Source organism: Rutidosis leptorrhynchoides, chromosome 11, assembly GCF_046630445.1.
Source record: "Rutidosis leptorrhynchoides isolate AG116_Rl617_1_P2 chromosome 11, CSIRO_AGI_Rlap_v1, whole genome shotgun sequence".
Taxonomy (NCBI): domain Eukaryota; kingdom Viridiplantae; phylum Streptophyta; class Magnoliopsida; order Asterales; family Asteraceae; genus Rutidosis; species Rutidosis leptorrhynchoides.
Genome location: NC_092343.1, coordinates 60,488,826 through 60,500,157, shown reverse-complemented (window position 1 = coordinate 60,500,157; position 11,332 = coordinate 60,488,826).

The window sequence follows — 11,332 nt, the reverse complement described above, 5'->3', positions numbered from 1 at the left end:
AACTAAACGAATTAGAAGAATTAAGACATGAAGCATACGAAAATTTGTTAATCTATAAAGAAAGAACGAAGAAATCGCATGATAAAAGAATCAGAAGTTCAAAAGAATTTAAAGGAGACAGAGTTCTTCTTTTCAATTCACGATTCAAGCTATTTCCTGGAAAATTGAAATCAAGATGGTCTGGACCATTCATAGTCAAAAGAGTTTTCCCATACAGAACGATACAATTAATAAATTCACATGGGATTGAATTTAAAGTTAATGGTCACAGAGTTAAACATTACATACATGGTCCGATGGAAGTCGACAACGAAGTTAATCACAATTTCAACACCACAGCTAACTAAGTGTGGGGAGAATCAAGTCTTTAAAGGATAATATGTATTTCTGTTAGAGTTAGATTGTCTGTTTTCGTGTAGTTCTCGAAAATGGAACCCGAATGGTCTTTCCCTAGCAGACCCTAAAGAACTAGTCTTCTCCCCCCATTCTGAATTTTTTATTTTTTTAGGTTTTTACAAAATGAAGACTGCCTGTGAACTAAACCATGGTCTAATGCTACACGCTTTGATCACTAAACGTAATAATGACATAGTACCGAGTGAATTAGTATCAGTAATCAGAGAAAGAATGGATGGAGTTAGAAAAGAATCCAGATGCGAAGATAATAAGTTACAATTTGGTAAAGGAAAATCAAAATCCGCAGCAAAAAGAAGAGCACGACACCTAGAAAGATGTCACAAATGCGGAAAATGGTCACATGGAGGTAAATGTTCAAATAATCAAACCTATTCAAACACCGAATTTGTTACTTTATGCAGAGACGGACCGTTAATATGTTTAGAAGAAAAGACACTGAATGCTCGAGGTTACGCCTATGTAGCTATGGAAAACCAATTAAACCGACTATCTTATGAATGGGATAGATCATATAACTAAGAAATCTATTTCACACGTATGTCTGTACAGTTTTTATTTTATTTTATTTTTTATTTTTAACCTTTTGATAATAAACGCTAATTTGTTCGCTAAAAAGTATTAAATTGGTATTGAATAAAATTAGGTTTGGCGACCGAAATTATTGATATCATTCAAAAATTTATTACATCACTGCGAAATTTAACGTTTATTCTTAAGGTATAAATATCTTTAATCAATCAACCCAAAATATTTCAAAAATTCGTCATGAGTTAAATTAGGTCTTGGAACCGAAATTACTTTACCGAAAAGAGGGGCGCATATTTTTGATAATATTTGATTGATTAAACTGGGATAAAAAGCCAAAAAGATTTTTAATTTTATTTTTACCATGTTTTTAAAATTAATATATAAATCTTAAATTAATATTGTAAACTTTGTAAAAACAATATATTTAAAATTGAAATATTTGAAAAATTAATATAAGTTTGGTGTGAATTTATAATATGAATTTTTAAATTAAGTTTGGTGTGAATTTTTAATTTTTAAAATATGAAATTTTAATTTTATGCATTTTAAATTTTAGGTTTGATGTGAATTTTTAATATTAATTTTGAATTTTATATTTAAATTGTGTGAATTTAAAAACAAAAATTTACTTTATCTCATTAAGTTAAAAATATGATTTTTAAAATTCGTCGTAAGTTGAAGACTAGGTCTTTGAACCGAAATTGCTTTACCCAAGGGAGGGACGAGAACTTTTATTATCATTATTTTTAATCTTATTGAATTAAAGTATGCCAAAAACATTAAAAAAACCCAAAAATCTTAGCTTTTAAAACAATCGCTACAAAAAGACAAATTTTAAAATTTTGTCGAAGGACGGACTAGGACATCGATCCGAAACGACCTCGTCCTAAATAACAAAGGAAACAAAATTTTAAAATTAATTACTTAATTGTTTTATAAGTTAAAGATTATAAAAAAAAAAAAAAAAAAAAAAAAGCAAACTCCGCGACTCGCGGAGTTTGAAGTGTCCAAACACCGCGAGTCGCGGAGGGACTAAAAATCAGAAAAAATATAACCGCAGAACAGATCAGTCCCCAACCCACAAAAACTAAAAATCTGCGAAAATACTGCCGAAAATAAACGAAAAAAAAACTCCCAAAATCACAATTTTTAACCGTTAATCACCAAATCTTTTACTAAAATCATGTTGAGAAGGATGCTATCTAGGAATTACTCAAGAAAAACGGTAAATTTCTACACCTAAACACCATTTAATCAGAAATTAGTGTTCTTGAGCAATTTTTTTTCCCAATTTGATTTTGATGTTTTTTAGTGTAATTAGGCTTAAATTGTTTATGTATTATGCTTGTATAACCTAGATTGATGCTGTTTAACATGATTAGAAGCCTTAAACTTCAAATTTTGAGTAATCTAGGGTTTGTGTTCTTGAGCAAATTTGGGGCTTTTTGATATAAACAGGTTATGGCCGATTTTTGTCATGAATTGTTGCTAAATTAAGTAGTGTAACATGTCTAGGTAGTTAAATGATCCAAACTTTGAGCCTAAACATGATTTTGAAAATTAAAGTGGACTTTTTCAAGTCTAAAATTCATGAACTTGATTTTTGAAAGACAATGTCATTTGAAACTTGTTTAATTGCTAGTAATGATTATTTTGACATGTTATTTGAGTTGAATGCTTATGAACTTGGCGAACATTTTCGTATATGCTTATTTGAAAAAGTGTAGATTTGATAAAAATGTGAAAATGAGCTTAAGTTTGATATAAATTGATTAAGTCATTGTAATTATTTTGATTTATGATTTTGCTGACACTAATGCATATTTGGATGCACAAAAATTGTGTTTGATGTGTTTTGCAGACTGAAAGGGGTGAATCTTCATCCCAAGCTCGCAATGCTCCTGCTGAGAATGCGGAACAACAGGAGGTGGATAACTACTACAAGCAGGATATACCTCATCCAGTCATGACCTTTTCTAATATGCACTTGGAAGAGTTGCACCCGAACCTGAGATTTGACAGACTTTGGATAGATTATCCAAAATATCAAAGGGGTTTGCATACTCTTCATTCTAAGGTTGTTGAGGTACCGAGGGTCATAGAATGGGGACCCTTAGAAGCTGTAGAATTGGTCGGGCCAATTAGGGAATTACTTGTACAGAGGTATGGTAATTCTACTTTTAATGACTGGGTACGTTTATTCACCATGCGTAGACCTGTATATAAAGTATGGTGTGAAGAATTGTTGTGTAGTATAGAGTTGAATGATTGGGTAGCTAGTTTAATCGATCGTTCTTTTATTAGATTTTTGTTAGGCGGTTCTATGCGCCACATGTCTTTACTGGACATGGCTCAGGCTTTACGTATATATACGCCTGAGGAGTTAGCATCTGCCGATTGTAGAGGGTTGATACTAAACGGTAGAAAGATAGATGAAAATTTTGATACACACGGTGTGTGGAGTCAAATGACAAGCCATCACCGTTTCAAAGGGGGAAATTACTCTTATTTGGATATAGATAGAGCCGAATTAAGAGTGATTCATAGGTTTTTAGCTAATTCGATTACAAAAAGGGGTAAGAACAAGGAAAAAGTAAATGAACAGGATTTGTTTTACCATATGTGTATTCGAGACCCACAAAGCACTGTAAGTATACCATATTGTGTGGGTTATTATTTATCAGCTATGGTTCGGGGGATGAGACCGCATAGCATAATAGGAGGTGGTATTTTTATTACTTTGATTGGTGAATATCTCGGTGTGGATATAAGTTGGGGGGATTATTAGTAGAAGAACCAGAACCCCGCGATACTATAGGTTTAAATGTATACCATGGTGCGAAAGTTTTGAAGAGGCAAAATAACGCCGCAGTACCATACCATGGTAGACATCCACAGGTTGAGAGAAACCAACAGCAAGGTAATGTAGGAGGGGGAAATGAGATGCAAGAAATGCAAAGGTTTATAGCTTCTCAGGAGTACGAAAATGCTAGACAGAGAGCATTTGAAGATTGGCAAGTTCATCAGAACCAAATCATAGCTCATTGCCAACATATAGGTCGAAACTATATTCCTACACCAAAACCCATCTTCCCTCCCTGGTCTATAGAGATGCAACCACCGTATCCTACGTATAACCCTGCCGAAGCATTCTATAGCACCTATGGTTATGCCTGGAACCCCTATTGGTACCAGTATCATCCCTAGTATACTTAGTTTTATTTATTTTGTAATTTGTAATGATTGATACGTTTAATACTTTTGTTAATATTGTAATAGTTTTTATAATTGTCTAACTTTTATTCTTAGATTTTAATAATTTTTGAATGTGGGGTAATATACCAAACTTCAAAAATATGTATATATGTTTGCAGTTTATCTTATGTACACAACAGGGTAAAACAACGCATTTTCAAAGACTGGTTCATCCAAGACTTTTCCAGAATAGCATAAAGGGAAGAAATTTGAATGGAATGATGAACAAGAGAAACACATACGCCAGTTTTTAGGACTAGCTGGTTACTACAGAAGGTTCATCCAAGACTTTTCCAGAATAGCAAAACCCTTGACTGCATTAACGCATAAAGGGAAGAAATTTGAATGGAATGATGAACAAGAGAAAGCGTTTCAGTTATTGAAGAAAAAGCTAACTACGGCACCTATATTGTCATTGCCTGAAGGGAATGATGATTTTGTGATTTATTGTGACGCATCAAAGCAAGGTCTCGGTTGTGTATTAATGCAACGAACGAAGGTGATTGCTTATGCGTCTAGACAATTGAAGATTCACGAACAAAATTATACAACGCATGATTTGGAATTAGGCGCGGTTGTTTTTGCATTAAAGACTTGGAGGCACTACTTATATGGGGTCAAAAGTATTATATATACCGACCACAAAAGTCTTCAACACATATTTAATCAGAAACAACTGAATATGAGGCAGCGTAGGTGGATTGAATTATTGAATGATTACGATTTTGAGATTCGTTACCACCCGGGGAAGGCAAATGTGGTAGCCGATGCCTTGAGCAGGAAGGATAGAGAACCCATTCGAGTAAAATCTATGAATATAATGATTCATAATAACATTACTACTCAAATAAAGGAGGCGCAACAAGGAGTTTTAAAAGAGGGAAATTTAAAGGATGAAATACCCAAAGGATCGGAGAAGCATCTTAATATTCGGGAAGACGGAACCCGGTATAGGGCTGAAAGGATTTGGGTACCAAAATTTGGAGATATGAGAGAAATGGTACTTAGAGAAGCTCATAAAACCAGATACTCAATACATCCTGGAACGGGGAAGATGTACAAGGATCTCAAGAAACATTTTTGGTGGCCGGGTATGAAAGCCGATGTTGCTAAATACGTAGGAGAATGTTTGACGTGTTCTAAGGTCAAAGCTGAGCATCAGAAACCATCAGGTCTACTTCAACAACCCGAAATCCCGGAATGGAAATGGGAAAACATTACCATGGATTTCATCACTAAATTGCCAAGGACTGCAAGTGGTTTTGATACTATTTGGGTAATAGTTGATCGTCTCACCAAATCAGCACACTTCCTACCAATAAGAGAAGATGACAAGATGGAGAAGTTAGCACGACTGTATTTGAAGGAAGTCGTCTCCAGACATGGAATACCAATCTCTATTATCTCTGATAGGGATGGCAGATTTATTTCAAGATTCTGGCAGACATTACAGCAAGCATTAGGAACTCGTCTAGACATGAGTACTGCCTATCATCCACAAACTGATGGGCAGAGTGAAAGGACGATACAAACGCTTGAAGACATGCTACGAGCATGTGTTATTGATTTCGGAAACAGTTGGGATCGACATCTACCGTTAGCAGAATTTTCCTACAACAACAGCTACCATTCAAGCATTGAGATGGCGCCGTTTGAAGCACTTTATGGTAGAAAGTGCAGGTCTCCGATTTGTTGGAGTGAGGTGGGGGATAGACAGATTACGGGTCCGGAGATTATACAAGAAACTACCGAGAAGATCATCCAAATTCAACAACGGTTGAAAACCGCCCAAAGTCGACAAAAGAGCTACGCTGACATTAAAAGAAAAGATATAGAATTTGAAATTGGAGAGATGGTCATGCTTAAAGTTTCACCTTGGAAAGGCGTTGTTCGATTTGGTAAACGAGGGAAATTAAATCCAAGGTATATTGGACCATTCAAGATTATTGATCGTGTCGGACCAGTAGCTTACCGACTTGAGTTACCTCAACAACTCGCGGCTGTACATAACACTTTCCACGTCTCGAATTTGAAGAAATGTTTTGCTAAAGAAGATCTCACTATTCCGTTAGATGAAATCCAAATCAACGAAAAACTCCAAATCATCGAAGAACCCATCGAAATAATGGATCGTGAGGTTAAAAGACTTAAGCAAAACAAGATACCAATTGTTAAGGTTCGATGGAATGCTCGTAGAGGACCCGAGTTCACCTAGGAGCGTGAAGATCAGATGAAGAAGAAATACCCGCATCTATTTCCAGAAGATTCGTCAACACCTTCAACAGCTTAAAATTTCGGGACGAAATTTATTTAACGGGTAGGTACTGTAGTGACCCGAACTTTTCCATGTTTATATATATTAATTGAGATTGATGTTTACATGATTAAATGTTTCCAACATGTTAAGCAATCAAACTTGTTAAGACTTGATTAATTGAAATAGGTTTCATATAGACAATTGACCACCCAAGTTGACCGGTGATTCACGAACGTTAAAACTTGTAAAAAAACTATATGATGACATATATATGGTTATATATATAGTTAACATGATATTATGATAAGTAAACATATCATTAATTATATTAACAATGAACTACATATGTAAAAACAAGACTACTAACTTAATGATTTTGAAACGAGACATATATGTAACGTTTATCGTTGTAACGACATTTAATGTATATATATCATACTAAGAGATATTCGTACATCATAATATCATGATAATATAATAATTTAAAATCTCTTTTGTTATTATAAACATTGGGTTAACAACATTTAACAAGATCGTTAACCTAAAGGTTTCAAAACAACACTTACATGTAACGACTAACGATGACTTAACGACTCAGTTAAAATGTATATACATGTAGTGTTTTAATATGTATTTATACACTTTTGAAAGACTTCAATACACTTATCAAAATACTTCTACTTAACAAAAATGCTTACAATTACATTCTCGTTCAGTTTCCTCAACAATTCTACTCGTATGCACCCGTATTCGTACTCGTACAATACACAGCTTTTAGATGTATGTACTATTGGTATATACACTCCAATGATCAGCTCTTAGCAGCCCATGTGAGTCACCTAACACATGTGGGAACCATCATTTGGCAACTAGCATGAAATATCTCATAAGATTACAAAAATATGAGTAATCATTCATGACTTATTTACATGAAAACAAAATTACATATCCTTTATATCTAATCCATACACCAACGACCAAAAACACCTACAAACACTTTCATTCTTCAATTTTCTTCATCTAATTGAACTCTCTCAAGTTCTATCTTCAAGTTCTAAGTGTTCTTCATAAATTCCAAAAGTTCTAGTTTCATAAAATCAAGAATACTTTCAAGTTTGCTAGCTCACTTCCAATCTTGTAAGGTGATCATCCAACCTCAAGAAATCTTTGTTTCTTACAGTAGGTTATCATTCTAATACAAGGTAATAATCATATTCAAACTTTGGTTCAATTTCTATAACTATAACAATCTTATTTCAAGTGATGATCTTACTTGAACTTGTTTTCGTGTCATGATTTTGCTTCAAGAACTTTGAGCCATCCAAGGATCCATTGAAGCTAGATCCATTTTTCTCTTTTCCAGTAGGTTCATCCAAGGAACTTAAGGTAGTAATGATGTTCATAACATCATTCGATTCATACATATAAAGCTATCTTATTCGAAGGTTTAAACTTGTAATCACTAGAACATAGTTTAGTTAATTCTAAACTTGTTCGCAAACAAAAGTTAATCCTTCTAACTTGACTTTTAAAATCAACTAAACACATGTTCTATATCTATATGATATGCTAACTTAATGATTTAAAACCTGGAAACACGAAAAACACCGTAAAACCGGATTTACGCCGTCGTAGTAACACCGCGGGCTGTTTTGGGTTAGTTAATTAAAAACTATGATAAACTTTGATTTAAAAGTTTTTATTCTGAGAAAATGATTTTTATTATGAACATGAAACTATATCCAAAAATTATGGTTAAACTCAAAGTGGAAGTATGTTTTCTAAAATGGTCATCTAGACGTCGTTCTTTCGACTGAAATGACTACCTTTACAAAAACGACTTGTAACTTATTTTTCCGACTAGAAACCTATACTTTTTTTGTTTAGATTCATAAAATAGAGTTCAATATGAAACCATAGCAATTTGATTCACTCAAAACAGATTTAAAATGAAGAAGTTATGGGTAAAACAAGATTGGATAATTTTTCTCATTTTAGCTACGTGAAAATTAGTAACAAATCTATTCCAACCATAACTTAATCAACTTGTATTATATATTATGTAATCTTGAGATACCATAGACACGTATACAATGTTTCGACCTATCATGTCGACACATCTATATATATTTCGGAACAACCATAGACACTCTATATGTGAATGTTGGAGTTAGCTATACAGGGTTGAGGTTGATTCCAAAATATATATAGTTTGAGTTGTGATCAATACTGAGATACGTATACACTCGGTCGTGGATTGATTCAAGATAATATTTATCGATTTATTTCTGTACATCTAACTGTGGACAACTAGTTGTAGGTTACTAACGAGCACAGCTGACTTAATAAACTTAAAACATCAAAATATATTAAAAGTGTTGTAAATATATTTTGAACATACTTTGATATATATGTATATATTGTTATAGGTTCGTGAATCAACCAGTGGTCAAGTCTTACTTCCCGACGAAGTAAAAATCTGTGAAAGTGAGTTATAGTCCCACTTTTAAAATCTAATATTTTTGGGATGAGAATACATGCAGGTTTTTTAAATGATTTACAAAATAGACACAAGTACGTGAAACTACATTCTATGGTTGAATTATCGAAATCGAATATGCCCCTTTTTATTAAGTCTGGTAATCTAAGAATTAGGGAACAGACACCCTAATTGACGTGAATCCTAAAGATAGATCTATTGGGCCTAACAAACCCCATCCAAAGTACCGGATGCTTTAGTACTTCGAAATTTATATCATATCCGAAGGGTGTCCCGGAATGATGGGGATATTCATATATATGCATCTTGTTATTGTCGGTTACCAGGTGTTCACCATATGAATGATTTTTATCTCTATGTATGGGATGTGTATTGAAATATGAAATCTTGTGGTCTATTATTATGATTTGATATATATAGGTTAAACCTATAACTCACCAACATTTTTGTTGACGTTTTAAGCATGTTTATTCTCAGGTGATTATTAAGAGCTTCCGTTGTAGCATACTTAAATAAGGACGAGATTTGGAGTCCATGCTTGTATGATATTGTGTAAAAACTGCATTCAAGAAACTTAATTTGTTGTAACATATTTGTATTGTAAACCATTATGTAATGGTCGTGTGTAAACAGGATATTTTAGATTATCATTATTTGATAATCTACGTAAAGCTTTTTAAACCTTTATTGATGAAATAAAGGTTATGGTTTGTTTTAAAATGAATGCAGTCTTTGAAAAACGTCTCATATAGAGGTCAAAACCTCGCAACGAAATCAATTAATATGGAACGTTTTTAATCAAAAAGAACGGGACATTTCAGTTGGTATCCGAGCGTTGGTCTTAGAGAACCAGAAAATTTGCATTAGTGTGTCTTATCGAGTTTGTTAGGATGCATTAGTGAGTCTGGACTTCGACCGTGTTTTCTTTAAAAATGATTGCTTAACATTTTTGTTGGAAACTATATATTTTTAACATATGAATATTATGTGATATATTAATCTCTTAACGTGTTTGATATTATGTGATAGATGTCTACCTCTAGAACAAGTCCCATTGACTCACCTAATAATAATGAAGAGTCAAATGTAAATTGGAATGATTTGTGGACTGATTCACAAGTTCCCGAAGAGGAACCGGAAGAAGAGTCGGAACCGGAAGAAGAATCGGAACCGGAAGAAGAATCGGAACCGGATGAAGAAATAGAACCGGTGGGGGAAATAATAAAACGGTTAAGTAAAAGAAAATCCTCAACCAACCGACCAAAGTTAATTATGGTCAATGGTGTTTCCGCCAAGGAAGCAAAATATTGGGAGGATTACCAATTCTCCGATGAATCGAATTCCGACGAGAATTCCGATGATGTTATAGAAATTACCCCAACTGAATTTAAAAAGGCAAAAGAAAATAATAAGGGAAAGGGCATAAAAATAGAGAAATCTAATTCCAACCCCGATGAACTTTATATGTATCGTCAACCCCCGAAGTCCTTAAGTTGTAACAATGACCCGGGAACCTCTAAACCACCAGGTTTTTCTAAACCAATGTGGACAACGACGGCTCGTATTAGGGGAACATCATATATCCCTAGAAACTTGGCAAAACGAACCAAAACCGAAGAAGAAAAAACGAGCGAGTCGGAATAAGATAGTTGTATTCGTGTGGTGTAATATATGGAATATAGTGTTCTTATGGTTTATGATATATGTAAAAATTGCTTGTATTAATAAGTATTTTTTTATGAATCTAACTCTTGTCTATTTTACAGTTTAAAAACACAAAATGGATAGACAACCCAATATTTTAAGAGACCTACCCGGAGACATGATTGATGAAATCTTGTCTAGAGTCGGCCAGAATTCTTCGGCACAACTATTTAAGGCGAGATCAGTTTGTAAGACATTCGAAGAACGTTCCAAGAATGTCTTGGTTTATAAGAGACTTTCGTTTGAAAGATGGGGGATATCACATTGGGAAACCCATAAGTTACGATGTGTTTACTTTGACGCATATATTGCGGGGAACCCAAATGCTATTTTACGCAACGGGTTAAGAAATTATTTTGACTCAATATATCCGAATATTGGACTTCGTGATTTAGAAAAAGCGGCTAACATGCAACATAAAGAAGCATGTTATGCTTACGGATTAGTAATGTTCGCTTCTCACCAAAGTGAGAACAAGAACATCGGGCTACAACTATTAAACAAAACGTTTCCACAAGTGACGGAGTCGGTAATTGGGGTAAGAAATGAGGTTTTTAGATTATTACGGGACTGTTGGACATTACGTAACCATCGTCCCTTTGATGACGTTACAATACGCTGTCTTATCAACGGCCATAACGGTTATGTTGCACAAGACCAAGGATGGGAAG